At 36.7% G+C, this 24,888-nt stretch overlaps 1 protein-coding gene and 1 pseudogene across 2 annotated transcripts in view; one reads left to right on the top strand and one right to left on the bottom strand.

Moving 5' to 3' along the window:
- WDR70 (WD repeat domain 70) overlaps positions 1–24,888 on the top strand; it is a 290,352-nt gene that overhangs the window by 114,956 nt on the left and 150,508 nt on the right. The window lies entirely within an intron of this gene.
- On the bottom strand, positions 7,523–7,648 carry LOC123785571 (U4 spliceosomal RNA; annotated as a pseudogene).

Genomic DNA, 24,888 nt, shown 5'->3' with positions numbered 1-24,888 from the left:
ACAATTTAAAAATTAATTTGATCTAAAGGAAACTAAAATATGGGAACCTATACATAATATGACTGGAATAGGAGAATATAATTTGATTAAAATTTCCAGTAAATAGAACTATGCAGTTCTAATTTCTTTTTTATCTTTGTCTTACTATCTTTCCAAAACTTAAATTATGTAAGTTTAAAGTGACATTCCTTACTTCAGCAAATCAAGTATCTGATTTCTTCAAGAATTAAACTTAGCAAGTAATCTAAATTAATAGTATCCCATGATCAAGTAAGGTTTATTCTAGGAATGCAAGGATATTTTACAATTAGGAAATTTTTCCATCAAGAAATTTTCAATATAATTAATGAATTATATAAATAAGTGAAAAGTTACAAATCACATGATGTTGTTATATTATGTGATAACATTGACATTTGATAAAATTTAGTAGTCTTTCCCAATAGAAGTTCTGAGTAAAATAGGAATAAGAAGAAATTAACAAAACCTGTTAAAGATTAATTACCAAAATTTAAAGTAATTATTATATTACATATTGGAGTATTAGAGCTATTTGCATTTAAATAAAAAGACAAGAAAAAAAAAAGACAAAAATGCCCACAACTATTTACAGCCTTTATGCAGTGTAGATTTAGAGACTTTATACAGCGTAGTAAAATAAGAAAATAAATAAATTGATAGAAGTATTGGAAGAAAACAACTATTAAAGAAGAGAGGAGCCAGGCTATTGTGGTTAAAAACTTCGGCTGAAGAAAGCAATTGGAAAAACAAAAAAACAAACTCTTGTTCTCCAAACTACTAAGGATCATGCTAAATGGTGGGCTCTCATAGTTGCTAACACAGTGACTTTATGACCTCTATAGAAGCTTATCCCAAATTGATTTCCAGGATATGTAAATTAGTAGTTTAAAGAAAATAAGTCAAATAAGTTTGAGAAACTTTGAATGTTATATTCCCAGGCCAGTGATCCACAATAAACATTTAAGTGGTGTGTATAGGGTTTAAAGAAACCTGTTTAACTTTGTTAATCCTCTGAACAATAGTTTGGATAAAGTTCTAACGCATGACATAATTTTACTGGGTATAAAATATAGTTTATCCCATTCTTTGAAAGAGCAAGTTTTCAGTTCCCTGCCCAGTCACTGATGTATTACTATATTGTACCTTTGAAAGTGTGCTCCAGTTTCTTTTTACACTGTACAAATTGGGCTTTCTGGAGCGCCTGGGTGGCTCAGTCGTTAAGCATCTGCCTTTGGCTCAGGGCGTGATCCTGGTGGTCTGGGATTGAGCCCCACATCAGGCTCCTCTGCTGGGAGCCTACTTCTTCCTCTCCCACTCCCCCTGCTTGTGTTCCCTCTCTTGCTGGCTGTCTCTCTCTCTGTCAAATAAATAAATAAAATCTTTAAAAAAAACAAAAACAAAAACAAATTGGGCTTTCTTTGTCCATACTTTTATATGAAGATCGGTGGGGTTTAATCATAGACCCCAATTATACATATTCTTTACCACCTTTTATTATTTGATTATTTATTTATAGATTTATTTATTTTAGAGAGAGAGTGTGTGTGCATACACAGGGGGAGCAGAGAGAGTGGGAGAGAGAGAATCTCAAACAGACTCTGCACTGAGCATGGAGCCTGATGGCGGGGCTCGATCTCACTGATTTCACCACCCTGAGATTGAGACCTGAGCTGAAATCAAGAGTTGGATGCTCATCTGACGGAGCCACTCAGGTGCCCCTCTTTACCACCGTTTAGAAATATCTACCATTGGGGCGCCTGGGTGGCGCAGTCGTTAAGCGTCTGCCTTTGGCTTAGGGCGTGATCCCGGCATTACGGGATCGAGCCCCACATCAGGCTTCTCTGCTATGAGCCTGCTTCTTCCTCTCCCACTCCCCCTGCTTGTGTTCCCTCTCTCGCTGGCTGTCTCTATTTCTGTCAAATAAATAAATAAATAAATCTTTAAAAAAATATATATCTACCATTAATAAATTCAGATGCTTTGTAGTTAGAGTGACTTTCTCTTGGCCTTTGACTTTAAGGGTAGTAATTAGTAATGGGCTAAGCTATGGGACATGAACCCAGACACATAGTTTGGTCAACAAATACAGTGTGCTCACTGTGTGCCAGGTACTCTTGGATACGATCTAAGCCTCTGCCTTCATGATGCTTACATTTTAGTGGAGGTGAGTGCTTGGAGACAGACAAGGTACAGATGCACTAATAAATTAATACAGTTTTATGTAGTAATAAGTGTTGAGAATAAAATAAAGTAAAGCAAAAGGGTAGAGAAAGAGAGTAGAAGGTCTGTTGTATGTAGAGTAGTCAGAGAAAGCCTCTGCAGAGGTGACCTTTTAGTTGAGAATTACACCATACATGGGAGGCAGCCCCAGCTGCCTTCTAGGCCAAAATGGCAGCATAATTCAAGACTTTAAGAAGGGAATGTATTAGAGCACATTGGAGGAACAAAAAGTCTGGTTTTGTTGACATTTTGTACGTTGATAGAAAAGGTAAGAATGACAGGAAATGAATTTGGAGAGGAAGGCAGGGACTAGATCATATAAGGTATTATAGTCTATGGTATAAAGGGTTAATATTTTAATGTAATTATAAGGCCAGCCAATAAAGAGTCCTAAGTCTGCCCTATAGTATTATTGAAAATCAAAATCATAGGAATGCTCACTTTACAGGGTATTAAAATTTTCCAATGACTTTGACATACTAAAGGCCATGAATGAACATCCTACTTAATGGGGAGAAACTAAGAACTTTCCCTGTAAGGTCAGGAACAAGACAACTTTTATTTATCTCACCACTTTTGTTCAACACAGTACTGGAAGTCTAGCCATACCAATCAAACAAACAAACAAAAAGAAGTAAAAGGCATCCACATTGGTAAAGAAGAAGTAAAACTTTCACTATTTGTCGATGACATAATACTATATATCTAGAAAAGCCTAAAGGCTCCACCAAAAAAGTACCAGAACTGATAAATGAATTCAGTAGGTCACAGGATACAAAATCAATGTATAGAAATCTGTTGCATTTCTATACACTAATAATGAAGCAACAGAACAAGAAATTAAGAAAGCAATCCTATTTACAATTACACCAAAAATAATAAAATACCTAGGAATAAACTTAGCCAAAAAGGTGAAAGCCCTATAGTCTTTCTTTTTTTTAAAGATTTTATTTTTAAGTAATCTCTTTACCCAGTGTAGGGCTTGAACTCACAACCCCAAGATCAAGAGTTACACGCTCCACCGACTGAGGCAGGCAGGTGCCCTGCCCTGTATTCTTTAAAACTATAAAACATTAGTGAAAGAAATGGAAGATGACACAAACAAATGGAAAGACATTCCATGCTCATGGGTTGGAAAAACAAATATTATTAAAATGTCGAGACTACCTGGAGCAGTCTACACATTTAATGCAATCTCCATCAAAATACTAACAGCATTTTTCACAGAACTGTAACAAATAACTCTAAAATTTATATAGAACCACAAAAGACCCTGAATAGCCAAAGCAGTCTGGAAAAAGAAAAGCAAAGCTGGAGGTATCACAATTCCAGACTTCAGTTTATATTATAAAGCTGCAGTCATCAAAGCAGAATGGCTCTGGCACAAAAATAGACACATAGATCAATGGAACAGAATAGAAAACCCAGAAATAAAACCATGATTATATGGTCAATTGATCTTTGACAAAGCAAGAAAGAATATCCAATAAGAAAAAGATAGTCTCTTTATCAACTGGTGCTGGGAAAATTGGACAACCACATGCAAAAGAATGAAACTGGGTTACTTTCTTACACCATACACAAAAGTAAATTAAAAATGGATTAAAGACTTATATGTGAGACCTAAAACCATAAAAATCCTAGAAGAGAGCACAGGCAGAAATGTCTCTGGTATTGGCTCTAGCAACGTTTTTCTAGGTGTGTCTGCTGAGGCAAGGGAAATAAAAGCAAAAATAAATTATTGGAACTACATCAAAATACAAAGCTTCTGCACAGCTTTGGAAACAATCAACAAAACTAAAGGCTACCTACTGAATGGAAGAAGATATTTGCAAATGACTTACCCAATAAAGCGTTAGTATCCAAAACATATAAAGAACTTATACAACACAATTAATCCAATTTAAAAACAGGCAGAAGACATGAACAGACATTTCTCCAAAGAAGACATCCAGATAGCCAACAGACACATGAAAGATGCTCGATATCACTTATCATCAGAGAAATGCAAATCAAAACCACACTGTAGGGTGCCTGGGTGGCTCAGTTAGTTGAACATCTGACTCTTGGTTTTGGCGCAGGTCATGATCTCAGGGTCATGAAATCAAGCCCTGCATCAGGCTCTGTGCGCAGAGCGGAGTTGGCTTGAGATTCTCTCTGTCCCTCTGCCTCTCCTCCTCTCCCTCCTCACATGTGTGCACGTTCTCTCTCTCTCTCTCTGAATAAATAAAATCTTAAAAAAAAAAACAGAAAAAAATCACACTGAAATGCTACTTTACACCTGTCAGATGACTAGAATCAACAACACAAGGAACAGGTGTTGGGGAGGGTGTGGAGGAAAAGGAACCCTTGTGCACTCTTGATAGGAATGCAAACTGGTGCAGTCACTGTGCAAAACAGTAGGAGGTTCCTCAAAAAGTTAAAAATAGAACTGTCCAATCCAGTAATTGCACTACTGAGTATTTATCTCCAAAACACAAAAACACTAATTCAGTGTCACCTATGTTTATGGCAACATTGTATTTATAATAGCCAAATTATGGGAGCAGTCCAAGTGTCAATTGATAGATGAATGGATAAAGAAGAGGTGGGGTGTGTGTGTGTGTGTGTGTGTGTGTGTGTGTATATATATATATATATATATATATATACCACCTTTTATTCAGCCATAAAAAAGAATGAAATGTTGCCATTTGCAGTGATGTGGATGGAGCTAGAGAGAATAATGCTAAATGAAATAAGTCAGTCAAAGACAAATACCATGTGATTTCACTCATGTGGAATTTAAGAAACAATACAAATGAGCAAAGGCAAAAAAAAAAGAAAGCGAGAGAGACAACCCAGAAAGAGACTTTTAGCTATAGAAAACAAACTGATGATTACCAGAGGGGAGGTGGGTGGGGGGATGGGTGAAAAAGATGGTAAGCATTAAGGAGTGTGTCCGTCATGGTGAGCACCAGGTGATGTATGGAATTGTTGTATCACCATGTTACACACCTGAAACTAATATAACACTGTATGTTAACTATACTGGAATTAAAATTTTGGAAATTATAAAAAAAGAAAAAAATTTCCAGCGAGAGAATGTTATGGTAATAGCTAATAATAGCTAACACTCATTGTGCCAGCACCATGCAATACACTTTATATGTGCTAAGCACTTTGTCTTACATTCTCCTCATAGCAGTAGAGAAGGTGGTAAAGTTGCTACATGTTTCAAATGAAGAAACTGGTTATGACTTTCCTAGGGACACATGATTCTAAGTGGTTGAGCCAGGTTGTGAATCCACTGAGTCAGATACTTTGTGAGTGGTTGTCACAAAGGTTATGGTGATTGATTTATGGGTTCATTCACACGATAGAAATCCCTTTTATGTAAAGGAAGGGCACAAGAACTCACCTCATTAACAACACTCGCAGTATTCTCCATTATTGGAAGGAGAAATTGCTTTCACTTGGAAGTCTCCAATAGTGCACCCTAGTGATGATGCTACCATGTTTTATCTGGCTGTGATGAAGATGATGAGAGGTCCTTTACCCTCTTTTACCTGCCTCCCCCAACCCCACCCCTCAGGGCAACCCTACTTGATTTTTGAGATCTAGAACCACTCTGGCTGTGCTGGGAGAGTGGCCTAACATAGCCAGAGGCAGACTATATTTAGGTCTAAGGGTGTTTCCTCTGTCTCTCTTACCAACTTGGAAGTTGGTGTTGGGCTCCACTCCCCACCCTGTTCCTAAGCAAAAACTAAACAAGGAAAACAGTGTACTGGGTTAAATACCTTTTATTTTAATATATTTTTTCTTGAAGTATGTAACTTGGTATGGATTTGGTATGTAACTTTGTTAAATAGATTGGTATGGATTTGGTATGTAACTGTTAAATTTCATTCTATTTCTATTATAGATGTTGAACTTTAATGCTTTTGTGGAATATTTGATGTAATCTTGCTTTTATCCTTCTGACCCATTCATATAGAGAATTACATGAATATATTTCAGAATGTTAAATCATTCTTGCTTTTTTATAGTAAATCCTACTTGATCACTTTGTATTTTGGGTCGGTGGGGGGGAAAGGGCAGGGGGAGGGGGAAAAGAGAGAATCTCAAGCGGGTTCCCAGCCCAGAGCCCCACGTGTGGCTTGGTCTCACAACCCTGAGATCGTGACCTGAGCCAAAATCAAGAGTCATACGCTTAACTGAATGAGCCACCCAGGTGCCCCAATCACTTTGTATTTTTTTTTTTTTAAGATTTTATTTATTTAGTTGACAGAGATAGAGACAGCCAGCGAGAGAGGGAACACAAGCAGGGGGAGTGGGAGAGGAAGAAGCAGGCTCATAGCAGAGGAGCCTGATGTGGGGCTCGATCCCGTAACACCGGGATCACGCCCTGAGCCGAAGGCAGACGCTTAACCGCTATGCCACCCAGGCGCCCCTCACTTTGTATTTTTAAAAAATATATTGCTCTATTTACAAAACTTATATTTTATTTAGGATTTTAATTTTATATTGACAAGTAAATGGGGACTTTTTGTTGTTGTTGTATTGTTTTTTCTTAGGTTTTGGAACCAAGATTATACTGGTTTCCTAAAATAAGGCAGCTTTCCCTCTTTTTTTATTACTTGGTATCCATGTCCAAGTTCATGAACATGGCTGTAAACAAAAAATCTCATGGAACACCAAGGTCATCCGACAAGTTGAATTACAGTCCACACCCAGCGTTCTAATATAGAAGTTATTTTATAAGACTTATTTTATTTTGGGGGCGCCTGGGTGGCTCAGTTGTTAAGCGTCTGCCTTTGGCTCAGGGCGTGATCCCAGTGTTCTGGGATCGAGCCCTGCATCAGGCTCCTCCACTGGGAGCCTGCTTCTTCCTCTCCCACTCCCCCTGCTTGTGTTTCCTCTCTCGCTGGCTGTCTCTCTCTATCAAATAAATAAATAAAATCTTAAAAAAAAAAAGACTTATTTTCTTTTTGACTACAATTTCTCAGATTTTTTTCTGAAAAAATATATTTAATAAATATAGAAGAAATATTAGAAGTAAGCAGGAGCAGTTTAGGAGAAAATGCTTTGATAAAAAATTTCAGGAAAATATCCGTGATATTATGTTAAGTGTATTAATATTGTGCGTGGACTGAGTTCTCCTTTGAAGGAAAAATATGTGGACCTGGACATGTGAACATAGGAGGTGGGAAGAGAGTTAAAAGAGTGTAAGAATGTGATCTAGAGGCCCACAAATATAATTTGATATAGGTCAGTTTGAATAAAATGTACTTAGAAGTCTTTTTCTGTAAAACTAACAATGTGCCTTTAACTGAAATACAAATATTCATTGGGAAAAGTTTTCAAATAGCAATAATCGCGCCTCGGATAAACGTCATTGGCTACGATACTGCTACTGCGCAAAGCTGAAATACAAATATTTATAAACAATTACTGGCTATCTACTCTGGTGGGACAGGGGTAATGTATATATTATTTTTTTTCAGAGAAATGTAAGAATTGATTTATTTAATGATTGGTTACTTGATAATATTAAGGAGTTAATTGGGGGATATCTACTCTGGTGGGACAGGGGTAATGTATATATTTTTTTTTTTCAGAGAAATGTAAGAATTGATTTATTTAATGATTGGTTACTTCATAATATTAAGGAATTAATTGGGGGATATGATACTGGTATTATAATTGACTTTTTATTTTATTTTAATTTTTTAAAAGATTTTATTTATTTATTAGAGAGAGTGAGCGAGAGAGAGCACAAACCGGGGGGAGAGGCTAAGGGAGAGGGAGAAGCTGACTCCCCACTGAGTGGGGAGCCTGATGTGGGGCTCAGTCCTAGGACCCTGGAATAATGACCTGAGCCAAAGTCAGATGCTTAATTGACTGAGCCACCCAGGCACCCCTGTAGTTGACGTTTTAAAAATAAGTCTTTAAAATGTTTTATTTAAATTCAATTTAGTTTACATATAGTGCATTATTAGTTTTAAGGGTAGAATTTAGTGATTCATCAGTTGCATATAATACCCAGTGCCCATTGGTATATTGGTTACTTTCTGTCACACTGGAAACCTACATGAATTATGAGGAACAACTAACATCTGATGAGGCATCATCAGAATTCTTTGGTCTGATACTATGAAGTTCATCCTGGATTAAGAAATATTCCCATGGTTCAGTAATTAGTTCAGTTGGCACGTTTGGGCAGAATCTGCCCGTATTTTTTGTGCATCTCATAGCTCAGAGGGACACTCTGCCTTTCATAGCTTTATCTCATACTCTTCGTCAGTAAGCATGACAGAGAGGTAAATATCAACTGTATGTCTTATAAACTCTTTATTCTCTTGGAGATTTTATTAGAGGTTATTTAGGATTTAAATTAGGATAGTTTCCTCAGACTTCATCAAGTTCATAATAGTTCTTCTTCCCCAGTCTCCTTGTATTCTCTCCCTTTTTCCCCTCATTTTGGGCAACTGGAAAATAGGTATTTTGGATAACATGACCATGGTGTAGATAGCTTCCAGATGAAAGTTATTCATGTCAGCACCTTCTGTGTTACCACAGTGTTTTGTGCCTGGTGCTAATGAACACTCGTGTTTGTCAGGCTATGGCTGGCAGCAGTGTAGGAGTAGGGAGGGAATCCTGACCAGGTCAGTACCAGCCATTCATGTAAGTCACACATATTATGAATAAGTTTAGATACAGTAGGAGTGAAGAACCAGATAGCATTCATGAAACTATTCCACTGGAGGCAAAGGTGGCCTTCACTGTTTTGCTCTGGCCTCATGTATGCTCAGTTAAATTGTGATGTTTCCTTTGAGTGTGAGTTGGAGATGCTAGTGCCTTAACCTTTTGATTTTATGAGTTTCAGTATGAAACATAAACCTGGGATCAGGCCAATTTAGGAATGAGGGTAATGTGGAAATCTATTTGGTTTTCCCAAGTTTACCAGAATGAAACATAGATAACAAGGCAAAGCTTACTACGTTATGCTTGGAAGTAAATGTTAATGAAAACCAGATGGCAATGAAGATAAAAATGTGTACTTATTCAGTGGAAGTCAGTTTGACTTGTGAATTTATATGATCTGATATGGAGCCTCTTTATAGTATGTAGCACTACATACTATGTAGAGTGAGGGTACAGGTGATGCTATGCTAGTGTGGTCTGAGTCCTTGGTGCAGAATTTGTACAAGTTCCAGCCCAGCACAGGCTCTGCCTGCAGGTGCTGCTGAGTGAATCAGATTCTTCCAGCATGTATCTGGAAGGTTTTCTATTGCTTACTCAGGAACTTGTGTCTCAGAGGAATTTGTTCATATCTGTTGTGACTACTTCTGCCTCTCCGTGGGGTTAGTGATGAGGAAAAAGCAGGAAAATAATGACATGCACAGACAAACATTTCACAGTGAGTTGCTGCAGAAAAAATAGACAGTGTTAGATAAGAATAACAAACACTGGGGAGAGGACAAAACTTTAACATAATGTCTCCTTCCACACCACAGTTGGGAGGGAGGAGATATCGAAGAATAGGTAGGCAGTGGTAGGGCCCATGCTAATTAAAAAAAAAAAAAAAAAAAAAAGACGGGTGCAGAGAAAGTGGGTTTTAGGCCAGAGTTAAAGAGGAGGAACTGGTGGATGACACAAAATAGCCACAAGACCCATTTGTAAATACTTGTGAAAAATGGCTCCCAAGTACTGAGTAAGTGAGTCTTTGAGTGTAAGACTTCTGCAATAGCTGGTGGAATTAAGAACTAGAGACTTAAAAAAAAAATCTGAATGAGACCAATTTTTACTCCAGAGTGCAGTGGTCTGGGGAAACTCAGGCTGCTCATGTCGTATTAAAAATGTTCAGCAGCAATGCCTCAGGTAGGTACAGGGAGCATCGAGGAAGAGTTGCTAACACTACTTGCTTGGAACAATCAGGGAAAGCTTTCTACTGGGGTTTCAAATATGTGTGCAGTAGTCCCCCCTATCCATGGGGAACATATCCCAAGACCCACAGTGGATGCGTGAGACCATGGATAGTACCGAACCCTGTTTTTTCCTATACGTACTTACCTATGATGAAGTTTAATTTATAAATCAGGCACAGTAAGAGGTTAATGACAGTTATGAATAATAAAATAGAACAATTATACTGTAATAAAAGTTATGTGAATGTGGTGTCTCTCCCTCTCTCAAAATATATTACTGTACTCACCCTTCTTGTGATGATGCAAGATGATAAAATGCCTAGGTGATGTGATGTGAGGTGGATGACGTAGGCTCCTATTGACCTTCCGATGCTGTGTTAGGAGGAGGATCATTTGCTTTCAGACCAGGTTGACCATGAGTAACTGAAACCGTGGAAAGTGAAACTGTGGATAAGGGGGAATTACTGTATTGGCATAAATTGTTTTTGTGGAAAAGTAGGGAAGTGATGAGAGAGGAGATAGACTTGAAGAACATAGGAAAATCTTAATTTGGGCCCATATGAACATGCAGAATATATAGTGACCTAGGATTAGGTGATTTTTATCTATAAGCAAAAAACATGATTTAATATGTAGGGTTTATTTTATACAATGTGAAATGAGTATTTAGAGACATTTAAATCTAGTCCATTTAGTTTTCTTTAGAGCAACTGAATATTATGAAGTGTGAATTTCACAAAAGAAATAAAGGTAGGGTGCTGCTCTAGATTAAAGGATTCATGGTGAGGCGCCTGGGTGGCTCAGTCGGTTGAGTGTCAGGCTCTTGATTTCAGCTCAGGTCGTGGTCTTGGGGTCATGGGATTGAGCCCTGTGTAGGACTCCTTGCTCATCATGGAATCTGCTTGGAATTCTCTCTCTTCCTCTCCCTCTGCCCTTTTCTCCTGCTCTCTCTCAAATAAATTAAGTCTTAAAAAAACAATAAAGTATTCATGGCAAGCATAGAAACCTATAATTTGTGAGAGCACAAGCATACAGAGGGAGAGGGAGTGGGAGAGGGAGAAGCAGACTCCCGGCTGAGCAGGACACCTGATCCCAGAATGCTGGGATTATGACCTGAGCTGAAGGCAGATGCTTAACTGACTGAGCCACCCAGGCACCCCTGGTTTGATCTTATTTCTTCTAAAGGAGGAGAGGAAAGGGAGGGGAGGGAGGGAGGGTAGGAAGGAATCACACACACACACACACACACACACACACACACACACAAGCATCAAAGAGACAATTTGGGAGATAATTTGGGAAATTAGGATATTACGTGATATGATAGATTGCAAAAATGGCCGCAGTTCTTCATCTTTCCTTGTACCCATGCTCCAACTTTGCAGCTACTTCCACTAAGAGATGCAGTCTGTTTCCCCACCTCATAAATATGGGCTGGCCAACAGAAGGTGGCAGAAATCACGGTGTGCCATTTATGAGCATAGACTTCTGAAGAGTTCTTGTGTGTTTGCACTTTCTTGGAACGTTGGCATTGCTGTCTGATCAGGCTCTGGCTAATCCACAAGAGTAAAAGACCTTTTGGAGGAGAATTCAGTTTTCCCAGCTGTGGCCATCCTAGTTTATAGTCCCAAATTTGTGAGAGACCCTAATGTAGATTAGCAAAACTGACCACAGACGGATGAGTTAACCCACTAGGACAAAGCCACCCACCTGACTGGTGGATTTGTAAACAATAACATATGTCTATTGTTTTAAGCCATTAAATTTTGGAAATGTTTTATTATGCATCAGTTGTTAACTGATACAGATGATATTATTGAATCGTGTTATGTAGAATCAGGTTATTTAGAAGAATGTCTTTGTTTTTAGAAGATACCAGCTGCTAAATTTAGGTGTGAAGTATTATGTGATAATGCAACTTACTTTAAAATGGTGTAACAAAAATAAAGTATGCTTGTGTGTGTGGTATATGTATATGTATTTATATGTATATATGGATATACATATATATGGAAAGTGAGAGAATGAGAATACAGATGTGACAAAATGTTATGGTATATGGTGTCCATTGGAAAGGATATATGGTCTTTATTGTACTGCTCTTTTAACTTGCTTGTAGCTTTGAAGCTTTTCACAATAAAAGTTGGCAGGATCTTCTTGATATTGGCTTATTTGGATGTTATCCTGTTAGAAGGTGGAGGAGGGACAGGAAAGGGTCCTCCACACTGAGAAGGCACATTGAGACTGAAAAAAACAAAGCAAGCCACTTCATATCATTTACACCGAGATTTATTTAGGGTAACTTACTGACAAGGGGGGATCAGATGCATGGCAGTCCAGTTGCTATGCAGCTATTCTCTGCAAAGCCTGGACCTTAATCCACAGATTTTATTGTGTTTTGGTGAGGTCAAAGGGTAGTTATCTAAAGTGGCGCCATTTGTGTGCCAGAGGGGAGGGAGGGGCAGAAACTATGTTATCTCTACTAGTTATCTAAACAACTTTAGGGAGGATCAGAATAAGCTTCCTGCATTCCGGCCAGGGCACACATGAACTTGGGACATGTTGGGCCAAAGATGGAGTCAGTATTGCAGCAGTCCTACACATCTATCCCTCTCCCACCTTTTTGTCTCTATAAGTTGAATATAAGATGGAGTATTAAGAGTCATGAGAATTATAGTTAGTTGTATTCTACTTTGATCAAGTTTTTTCTTGGACAGTTTTTCAGTATATTTTAAGTTTTGACACATCAGTGCTGACTTAGGTTGTGAGAACCTATTATTCAGGATTGTCTGCACTGGATTATATGTAGCAGGATTTCCCAGGTGTGTTCTTGGGAATGTTAGTAACTGTAGGGTGTCCATGGAGAAAGTGTTCCTTAGTCCTCTACTTGAAGAGTCATGGTGCCAAAGACTAAGTATGTTAAAGATCCTGAGAACTATAGTAAAAGAAGAAACCAGCATTTTCTAGCTGTATTGAAACAACTCCATCTTTCTCCCATTGCCAACAACACCTATTACACTCTGGGGGTTTGGTGTTTCAGGAGTGCACTTTGGGAAATGAAGATTGCCCCTAGTAAATTGTTTTCTTGGTGGAATTCAGTATAATAAATATTTTTTATTTGGTTTCAGCTATATCAATTAAAATTTTTGGCAAATTTTAGGATGGCATAATAGAAACAGCATGCGCTTTCCAGACTCAGAGCAACTTGGTACTCCACCCCTTGTCATGACCTGGGACTAGTAATTTACCACTGACTCTCAGATTCCTATAAAATGGGGTAATACTTGATTCACAAGATTGTAATCTAGATTTAATGTATAAAACCTTGTGCGTAGTTGGCGTTCGTGTGTAGGAGTAGCCTTGGAATCGTTTGAATTGGATTGAAGACTCTATGATTTTCAGTCTTAAGTTTTTCGTAGCTTCTCTCACATCTTGATGAGCATCTCCCTTTTGAGAGCATGTGTGGGACATATTGGATCTCACAGGCCTTTGCTGGAAGGCTGCTAGACAGATTTCACTTAATTTTTATAATCAATAACTTGTGTAAATATAATTATAAAATTCTCTAAGAAACAGTGATTCACTTAAATGGATCCCAGAAAAGTAAACTTTTCTGTAACTCAAAATATTTTTTTCTGTTATTTTTTGGGGGGGGGGGAAACTTAAAAAATACATTAGCTTCCTATATTATTAATAAGTGTTTTGAATATAATTTAACATCTTTATAATATATAAATTATTACATTGTGGTATAAAATGCCTCACAAAGTCTTGGCATATGTAGTCCTATCTACAGATTTTAGAGTTCTTGAAAGTTACTTTCATTTTTTGGTTTTTCCTTTCTGTTAATTGTTCCTTCTTGTTGCTGTTGGTGTAGGCTTACGGCCTATACAAGTGCCTCAGTTTCTCTCAGTTCTTTGTTTCCAATAAGCTGTAGGCTGGGGCTGGGCTAGGGTGGTCCAAGCGTTTTAGAATTTGTGCAGAAGAAGAGGGAATAAGCAATTAGTAGAGTGTATGATTTTGTTGTTGTTTTTAGCACATTAAGTTTTGCCATCTTTGGTTGCTGGGAGACTTTTTCTTCTTTCTGGTTCTGGGAGTTTCATACTGTCCATACTGCCAAATAAGTAAGGTGGTGGTTATATTTTTAGTGATTCTTTTTTGGTGAGCTTCTCATAGAAACAGTGTACTCTTTTCAGGTGTTAAGTAGACCTATTGTGGTGATCATTTTGCAGTGCATACAAGTAACGAATCATTATGTTTTACATCTGAAACAAATATAATGCTATGTGTCAATTAGAAGAGGAACTATGGTGTTTAGGTCATGTTTCTGCAATATCTGGTATTTTATCTAATTTAATTCTTTGATTTTTAAAATCTACATCTAATTATTCTTTAATATACTCTCATAGGTTTTCATTTTAAAGCCATAAGGATGCTTTATAAAACTATCTATTTCAATAGCTACCAGCATTTAAAAAATTAACAGCTTTGATTTTATTTTCATTGTATGGATAATGAAAACTTTGTCTATATATAAGTTTAAAGCATTTGTTAACACAAATTTTACATGAAACATAACTTTGTTGAAAAATTAACTAGGATTTAGGAATGGAGCCTAAATCCTGAAAATTTTACCATTCAAACTTGCTGATAATGGTGAAATATGCTTATGATAAAAGGCAAAATTTACTCACTTTCTGCAACTCTTTTTCTTCATGAGTTCTGAGAATGAGAATCTATTCTCAAATTACTGTTATAATTGAGATGTTCACATTTTGGTATTTGATTTAGCTTCTATTGACAAACTTTCTCTCTAGGCCTAGATGGAAGAAATATGTACATCTTCTTTTAATTTTATCACAAATTAATTTGGTTTGTATAAGTTCCTCTTAAAATAGTTTGTGTTTACTCAGCCCTATTTTATTTCTGTTATATTGAGAAACACACATTAGGTAAAAAGTCTTAAGATTTTAAAGTAATAATAATAACCAATTCCAGAGCTACCAGGACAGATACTTTAAATAAAGGTCAAATTTAGAACTTAGAATTAGGGCTTATGGTTGTGGTTGTCCTCCAAAGATTGCCATTCAGATTAATGTGTGATCATTGCAGTTTTAAGTTGCTGCCTTTAGTTCAGTCATCTTTGGAGTTTTGTCTGCATTTATAATGTTTGATTAAATATAGAAGTTTTATTTGTTAATTTTTACCTGGGTTAATTTGTTACACAGGAGACCAAGGTTAGGTTTTGTTTGTGTTTTGTTTGTAATCTCTTTTAAGTGTAAAGATATCAGTGTTCTAGACACTTTTCCAATGAAGACATACAAATGGCTAACACACATGAAAAAATGTTCGAAATCATTAGCCATCAGGGAAATTCAAATCAAAACCACACTGAGATACCACCTTATGCCAGTTAGAATGGCAAAAATAGACAAGTCAAGAAACAACAATTGCTGGAGAGGATGTGGAGAAAGGGGATCCCTCCTACATTGTTGGTGGGAATGCAAGTTAGTACAGCCACTCTGGAAAACAGTGTGGAGGCCCCTTAAAAAGTTAAAAATTGAGCTACCCTATGATCCAGCCATTGCACTACTGGGTGTTTACCCCAAAGATACAGACGTAGTGAAGAGAAGGGCCATATGCACCCCAATGTTCATAGCAGCATTGTCCACAATAGCTAAATCGTGGAAGGAGCCGAGATGCCCTTCAACAGATGAATGGATTAAGAAGCTGTGGTCCATATATACAATGGAATATTACTCAGCTATCAGAAAGAACGAATTCTCAACATTTGCTGCAACATGGATGGCACTGGAGGAGATAATGCTAAGTTAAATAAGTCAAGCAGAAAAAGACAATTATCATATGATTTCTCTCATCTATGGAACATAAGAACTAGGATGATCGGTAGGGGAAGAAAGGGATAAAGAAGGGGGGGTAATCAGAAGGGGGAATGAAACATGAGAGACTATGGACTCTGAGAAACAAACTGAGGGCCTCAGAGGGGAGGGGGGTGGGGGATTGGGATAGACCGGTGATGGGTAGTAAGGAGGGCACGTATTGCATGGTGCACTGGGTGTTATACGCAACTAATGAAGCATCGAACTTTACATCGGAATCCGGGGATGTACTGTATGGTGACTAACACAATATAATAAAAAATCATTTAAAAAAAAAGATATCAGTGTTCTCAGTTTCCATTGTGCACCATAATATTTTAACACTAAAAACCCTGGAAACATATTTTAATTGGAAAATGAAATTGACAGTTATTGAGAACCATCCAATATTTGGAACTCTAGAACTAGTTTTGCCTTAGAGATTGCTGAGAGCATAAAATAGGGCTTTATATAATCAGATATTTTGAAGTAATTTGAAAATACTACATCAAAAACAGCCTAGAGATTCAACAGTTGTAATTCTACTGTAATTCTACCATATATTGGTTCTATGGTGATTTAAAGTAATTGGGTGCTAGTCTGAAGTAATAAACACAAGCAGCAGAGGGGAATTTTCATGCTTGACTTTAGAGATGAATTATATATTACTGTGTTTACCGGTGACATAATTTGGTCCACTAATAACTTAATATGTAATATTTCAAAAAACTAGAACACAGTCTTACAGTGTTATTGATGAAATGGATGTAGAATTCTTAGTCATATCCTTTTTTAAAAATTGAAGTATAATGTCATTTATATTCTGTAACAAAATAAGCTAACAAAATATTACTAGGGAAGTTGAGTTTACTGAATAGGCAAGAGTTATTTATAATTTAAGCATTTTAATTTTGTGTATATTTTAATTTTCAAGCTTCTATTATGCTTGAATAGCCTTTGATTTATAATTTTCCTGGTACCTTCAACTTCCGTAGGTATGTTTTTTAGCATATGTTTATAGTATAAAACTTTACATCATATCTCTAGGAATTAAATGTCACATTATCCTTGATGTAAGTTTATATAACTTTTATACAGAATGTTGCTCAGGTGTACTATATTGCCATAGTGAACCAGTTTAAAATGTTCACACCTTCAAAAATGTTTGAGTAAGTCCAAGTTTCTTATGTCTTATTTGTACACTTTTCCCAGTTTAAGTAGTAACTTATTTTGGCTATAGGAACATAAGTACTGAACAGTAATGTAGGAATTGTAACTGTGAAGGATACTTTATTTTCTTTCTTTATCTTAAAGTTGATATGAAACCATCATTAATTTCCTCAGTATGTCTCTGTTACATCAATTCAGTTTTTAAGATATTTATTTATTCATTTATATATTTATTTTTAAAGAACAGTGTGGACGTCTCCAATATTGAAGGCTGTGCTTGTTTCCTGGTATCCTTCGGTTAATGAGTGCGATAGTAGCTTGAATTTCTTCTGGGGATTTCTAGGTCAAGCAAGGTCGCATCAGTACAACCAGTCCATTCCACGTGTGACTAAATGAGTTTGTATGTATGACTAATATACAAGTACTCTTGTTGTGTGTGGTGACCTTGTTGGCCATTTATGGAGTAGTTGTAAATGAAGAAGAATGTTATTCCTGTGAAAATTGATGAATTGAATGTAGTTGCAGGAATGAGATTAAAGGTGTTTCCATATTATGCATTTTAGAAACGTTTAAACTTGTAATTAAACTTAAAATGTTTCTTTGTTTTGACTCTCCAACATTTCCTGAAAGACTTGGTTACAATAAGTGATCTTTCTTTTTTAAATTATCCTTTCCATTTCTTTTTTAAGTTTCTGTAACTACATGGCAAATTTATATGTATCATGTTTCTGAATCTTTGCTATAATGCCAGATAAGCCTGTTGAATCCATTTCCAACTTCGAAAAAATTGTCACCTCATCTTTTCAGTTTCGTATTGACAGAGTTCATGAAGTTAGGGTGGCAGGTTAACAGGAACTTTGCAAGGAAGTGTGAATAATGATTTGCCCTTTTCAGTTGCCTCTTTCTAAATCTTCCAAGTTTACATGACATTGTAAAGCTATTTTTGTCTTATAAACTATCCTTTCTTGTGATAATAGTTTTAAAATCTGCCTTGATGAAAATGTTAGCTTTTGTTGCTGTTTTTTAAGAAGTGCTCCAAGTGGAAATAACTCTTCCCTTGATAGTACTTTTCCATTATTATAATAGTAATAAGATAGACTATAAAATAGAAAGATCTCATAAATTACTAATTACGGGCCACAATGAACTGGTTCTATTAGTTAGAATAAAACAAATGATATTTTTGGAAAGCTGTACTAATCTGTCAACAAATACAACTGGCACAGACTTGTTTAACAGCACTTCATATGGTTACTTAAGTCTTGCGATATCAGTCAATAGCTGTGTCTTCATGGAGGAAATGAGGTTCACTGATAATATTCTAACAAAAATTTGGTTACAGAGATTTATCTCTATATTAGAATTGGGCAGAGGTAGGGCAGCTTCTGGTTTATACCACATAACTATGGCTGTAGTTAGCATTCTTTATCTTACTTAGGCAGTCTTACTTATATGTCCCAAATAGCCTGCAGATTATAATTCTTTTTCATAACCCATCATGTAGTTAATTTTTTTTCCACAGGAAAATATATCCTTTGCAGATAAACAGGTTTTAATACCCTTAATTCTATTTTGTTCTTGTAGAACCATTTTGTCTATTAACCAGCAAACATTTATTGACAACCTACTATGTGCTTGACCTCAACAAACTGGATAAATGAAGTAGTTCTTGCTCTTGTAGAATTTATAATATAGTGAAAATACTTACATAATAATTAACAATTAAGCAAACAAAAGTAAATAACTGAATAATTAAAAATATGTTAAGTTCTATGAAGGAGCAATATATAAGGAAGACCTAAAGTAGACTGGAGAGTCAGTAAGTACTTCTCTGAGGGCATAATGTTTAAGCTGAGAATATGAAAGGTGAATGATTATTGGTAGGCAGAGAGAAGAGGATGCCATCCTAGACAGAGAAGAGATTACATTGAAATGCCTCTTGTGGGAACTGAGAGAAGCCAGTATCACTAAAGTAGAGCAAGGAGAGCAGCATGAGATGAATTTGCTGAAGTAGGTGGAGGCCAAACCATGCAGGGCTTTATAGACTATTTTGGACACATTTGGATTTTATTCCAAGGGCAACTACACACAAGAGGTCAAAGGATTTTAAGTGGGGCAGTAAGACAATCAGATTTACATTAAAAAAATTACTCTAGCATCTCTATGGAGAGTAAATTGGATGGACAAAGGTGGGGGCAGTTATAACCATATTCTAAAAATTTTATGAGATGAATGGCTTTTATATTGCTAGGTTAGTGGTTCTTTTTTCTGCCTGGAGATTTTTCAAATATGAAACATACTCCCATCAGTAACACTGTTCATCATCTGTAGTGAATCTGATCTTCATCCATATGCCACCCACCCCTGAGGTGTGAGAATCACTGAGCTAGACCAGCTCTTACCTACTGTTGCTGATAGAAAAATTGATGCTCAGAAAAGTGACTTTCCCAAGGTCACATAGATAGTTAGCCAGTGGCAGAGCAGGCACCTCAACCCACAGTTACGAAAATCTTTTGGAGCCCTTTTCACATAATTTCTCTTGGTCTAGGAAACTGACATCTCAATTAGAATGTACTTACTATGGTTGGCCATTGGATAACAAAATATATGTGGCAAATTCTCTAATGTAAACATATCACATGGGAGATAATGGTGAATGAAATAGTGTTTTGCAACAACAACTTTCATAGTGTGATCCACGGACCTTTGGAGATCTTTGAGATTCTTTCAGCTGGTCCACAAGGTCAAAACTATTTCCATAGCAACACTAAGGCATAATTTGACGTTTTTACTGTGTCAGCATTTGCGCTGATGACACCAAAGCAATGGTGGGTGAAACTGCTGGCATCTTGGCTTTAATCAAGGCAGTGGCAATAGTAATCATTGTATTTACTGCCACACACTCATAATTTTTTTTAAAAAAGCTAGTTTCACTTAAGAATGTCTTTCATGAAGCAGTAAAAATTATTAGTTTTATTAAATCTCAACCCTTGAGTACCTCTTTATTATTCTGTGTGACAAAATGGGAGGGGCATATGAAGCACTTATGTGCATATCAGAGTGTGATGGCTGTCTGGAGGAGAAGCACTTGCATGACTCAGTTGTGAGGTAACTGCTGTTTTTTCATGGAACAAACATCAGTTTTACTTGAAAGAACCTTTGACGGACAAATTATGGTTATTAATGCTGGACATTTGGTAGACAGTTTATCAAAAAAGTGAATGAAGTCGGGGTGACTGGGTGGCTTGGTCAGTTAAGCATCAACTCTTGATTTTGGCTCAGGTCATAATCTTGGGGTCTTGGGATCAAGCCCCATGTCAGTCTCTGTGCTCACCAGGGAGTCTGCTTGGGGATTCTCTCCCTTTCCCTCTGCCCCATATCCCACTTACATTTGTATGCCCTCTCTCTCTCTCTCTCTCTCTCTCTCTTCCCCCGCCCCCTGTCTCTCTCTCTCTCTCTCTTAAATAAATAAATAAATCTTAAAAAAATGAAGTCACTTGTCATTTTAAGGAAACCAGTTGTTAGTATTTGTGTCCAATGATACAGTTTGAGCTGTAAAATTTAGAACTTCGTAAATATTCCTTTGAGCTTGACAGCTTCTTAGTACTTAATGGTTTGTTTTTTATAATGAGATTGGTTATCACATTAATGTGTGCTTTTTTTTCCAATTGTACAATGAAATGTATCAACATTTTGAGGACTTGCATAACCCATTGACCAGTATTTTTCTTTTTTTCATTTTTTTATTGATATATAGTTCACACACCAGGTGCCACATTAGTTTCAGAAAATGACCAGAGTTAGTTTCAGTGCATGGTGTTATAAAATCGTGCACAGCTAAAGGTTCCATTCAGAATATATGATAGACCTATAGATTTTAATATAAGAGTATGAAAATTGTCATGGTTTTAGGCTCTGCACTGCAACTAACTTTTAAGAAACTACTTCTTGTTGAGTTTTGGCGTAGTATCAAAAATATCCACAATTATATGAAAGAACTATTAAAATGCTCTTTTTCCGCACTACACATCTGTGTGATGGATTGATTACCTTCTTGTGATTTAACCAGAACAACATATGTGACAGACTGAATGCAGAAGTATTAAGTACTGTCCTCTATTAAGCCACACTTTAAAGTGATTTGCAAAACTGTAGAACAGTGCTGCATTTCTTACTATTTTTGTTTGTTTTGGAAAACATTGTTATATATTCATGAGACCTATTTTGGTTTTCATATTTTTTCATGAAAACACACTAACATGTAATGAATTTATTAATATTCTTTTAAAAAATTTTAAAAAAAAATCAGGGCGCCTAGATGGCTCCAGTTGAGCATCTGACTTTTGGTTTTGGCTCAGGTTGTGATCTTGATCTTGGGGTCCTGGGATTGAGCCCCGTCCCTGGCTCCGTGCTCAGCCTGGAGTCTGCTTGAGATTCTCTTCCTCTCCCTCTGCCCCTCCCCCTGCTCTCTCCCTCAAATAAATGAATAAATCTTTAAAAAAAAAGTAAATAAAAAAAGGTCTTTGAGTACATTAATTTTATTTCTGGCCTTTCAAGAAATACCAGTTATCTATATGAAGAACAATTACAAAACTACAGAGAAGTAAGTTAATGCTAAATAGATTTTCGTTAGGAAAGGCAGAGTAAAAACAGTGGGTGGTGTAAAATATGTACTGTGGAAATGTAGGAAGAAGAGGCAAAAAGGGAGTCATACAGAAATGAAACATGATATAGCTTTGCATTTGGTGGACCTTTTCTCCTTAGGCCAGACCTGAAAAATTTTCTTCACTTAAGCTTAGCAAACATTTATTTTACATCTATTATTTTATGTCAGACCCTGTGTTAGGTACCATGTTTTGAGCTGAATGCACAGAAAAAAGTACAACATGGTGCTTTCTCTCCTGGGTGCTTCCAGTGTCTTATAACACTACATTTCACAGCAAAGGGATGGGGGTAGCTCATTCTGGATTGTTTCTTCAGAGGAACATGAAGCCCTCTTTGCTAAGGGACACAGATCCCCATAATGCAAGAACAGAGTTTTCCTGTGGGTACTTTTCAGCCTGGAAGTTAGCTCAGACTCACTTTGGAAAGAAAATTTTTTTCTGGATAGGATGGTGCTTGAGTCTTCAATAAGTTACAGTTACAATTTTTGTATCCTTTCCTATTCCAAAATAACCCAACTTCTGCTTTATGAAAGTTACTTTAAACCAACAGATATAAACGCCAAGAGTTGGTGTGGGGGGAAGAAAATATCCCTTTATATATGTTATTGGCCAGAAGCTTTATATATTGTGTCTCACTCAGTCATCCCAGCATTGGGTTGAAGAAGGAAGTGACTTGCTAGATCATTAGGGGAGGAGTAGGGATTGTTAACTCTTGTCTGGCTCCATTATACCACATCCCCTCCCTAGCTTTAGTTATCTTAAGCCCACAACAATAATCTGTATCTTGTTTATATCTTCTTTCAGAATAGATGGCTGCATAGTAAAGCTGATCCTGGGGTTAGTGCAACGTTTTCCAGACTGCATTGTGAGGCCCTTTTTGGGTTATGACCAGCATTTTTTACAAAGTACAGTAGAAATTGTCAGATTTTGTTATAGTTCATATTGTTTCCTGACATTCTGGCTTTAGTTGTATGTGAGAAGGAAGAGTGGGGAATGAGTGGGGGTGTGCATGTGCTGGAGCTTAGTGTATTTCCTACTATGTGAAATCATTCTCTTTTTTGAGAGTATAGGACATGGTCATGAGTTCACCATTGTGTCTTTTCTCCAGGCTTAAAAAACATTACATTTTTCTTTCAGTTATTAGGCCGTAAAATGTACAGTATAGACTCTGGACTCAGACAATGCAGGCTTGTATCCAGGCTCTGCCATTCACTAGCTGTATGACTTTGGGCAAATTATTTTGTATCTGTGTGCCTCTGTTTTATCTTCCGTACATGGGGTTGAGCATTAAGTGAATTTATTATCCTTAAAGTGCTTAGGATAGTGTCTGTCTCAAAGTAGCACTCCATAAGTTATTTGCTGCTATTACTATTGTTACTGTTAGTGTTGTTGAAAAGTTTATATCTTTCGTAGAGGCATTATGGACATATTGCTTTAACAACAGCCTTCCACAGCGGTTGATTCGTTTGGTTAGTTAATTTGCAAACTTTTTGTAAGCTACAAGAATGCTAACTTTGCCACTGGTTTAGTGCAATACCCCCTTTATTTATATATTCAGATTGTTCTTGTTTGGCCAAGGACACCAAAGACAGCTAAGGTAGCTACCAAGTCCTGTATCTGTTTAAGAGTTACTGTGGAAAATTGTGAGCCTGACTCTGCCAGATCTTGGCCTGTGAAGAACTGGCTGGCTTTATAGGCTGATTTAATCCTGGTCATAGACCAGTTTTGCTGGCTCATAAAATATACATGTTAGAGGTCTAAAAATGTACTATACCTAGGTCCACCTGCCTCAAGCTCTGTGACAGGTTTGGAGGAAGATGTTGCTTGGGTGATCAAGGGAGGCTTCACAAAGGAAATAATATTTGAGTTTGGGTTGAAGGATGAGTAGAAGTCTTCTAGGAAAATAGTTAAAAGATGTCATACCAAGCTCTGAAGCCTGGAAGTCATAAATGGCCATAGAAGGCAAGAATAAGCAGAAGCAGTGAACAGAAGAAATTCTAGGCTGTTACCTTCTAGGATATCAGTTGCAGATCTTTATAAGAACTTACTGTCAAAAAATAAAGGTTAAATATGTGTTAGAGAATTGTTTGTATTTTTAAAAATTTTATTCCTTACATAGTAAAGCATATCTTACAGTGAATAGTTAGCAACATTTTGCTATGATGATTGTTGATAAAATAGTCTTTTGTTTATAGAATTGTAGTATCGTATGCTGTACATCTTCTCTTCATCTGGGCCTTGGCTCCCATTAACAGGTACCACGTAAGAGCAGCTGCTAGAATTGCAGACAGTAAATGCATTGGAAAAATTCATAGAACTTGACTGGAAAAGCCCAACCTTGGTTCACAGAATAATTAGTATAATGTAGTGATCTGAGTTAATGTTTTTTCACAGAATCATCAAACACTTACATAACAATTATTAGTTATACATAGTTAACTATAAGCATTAAACAAATTGTAGCTTATCCTCACGTCCATCACACAATATTCTGATGACACAAATATTATAAGAGATGAAGTTCTTAAATGCTTAGGTTGACAAATTTCTGAAGGTTATGAAGTTTTAAGTTTATGCCATTTTTTTCTAGCGCCCTTTGTATTTCCTTTCTGTTTAAATTTTAAAAAATGCAGGTATAGGTTTTATAATTATAAAGCAGTTTAACAACATTGCAGAAATCGTAGGCAATTCAGAGAAGCAAACTCTCACCTATTGATTGCCATTGCTGTAATATAACTATTCATGTTTCGAGAAGAGGAAATACCTTAGACTATTTTTACATGTACTTGAATATAGTTATTATTATAGCTTACACAAAATCTTACTTTTTTTCCCCTTTAACTTTACACCAAAAGCTATGTAACCTTATACCAGGACATTTTCCCTGTTGTGAGGTACTTTTTTTTTTTTTTAAGGTTTTTATTTATTTATTTGACAGAGAGAATGAGCGAGCTTGTGCGCAGCAGGGGGAGTGGCAGAGGGAGAGGGAGAAGCAGACTCCACACTGAGCAGGGAGCCTGACGT

This window comes from Ursus americanus, chromosome 15 (genome assembly GCF_024610735.1).
Source record: "Ursus americanus isolate L20-20 chromosome 15, mUrsAme1.1.p, whole genome shotgun sequence".
NCBI lineage: Eukaryota > Metazoa > Chordata > Mammalia > Carnivora > Ursidae > Ursus > Ursus americanus.
Note: the sequence above shows the minus strand (reverse complement) of the source record. Positions and strands in the feature narration are given on the sequence as shown.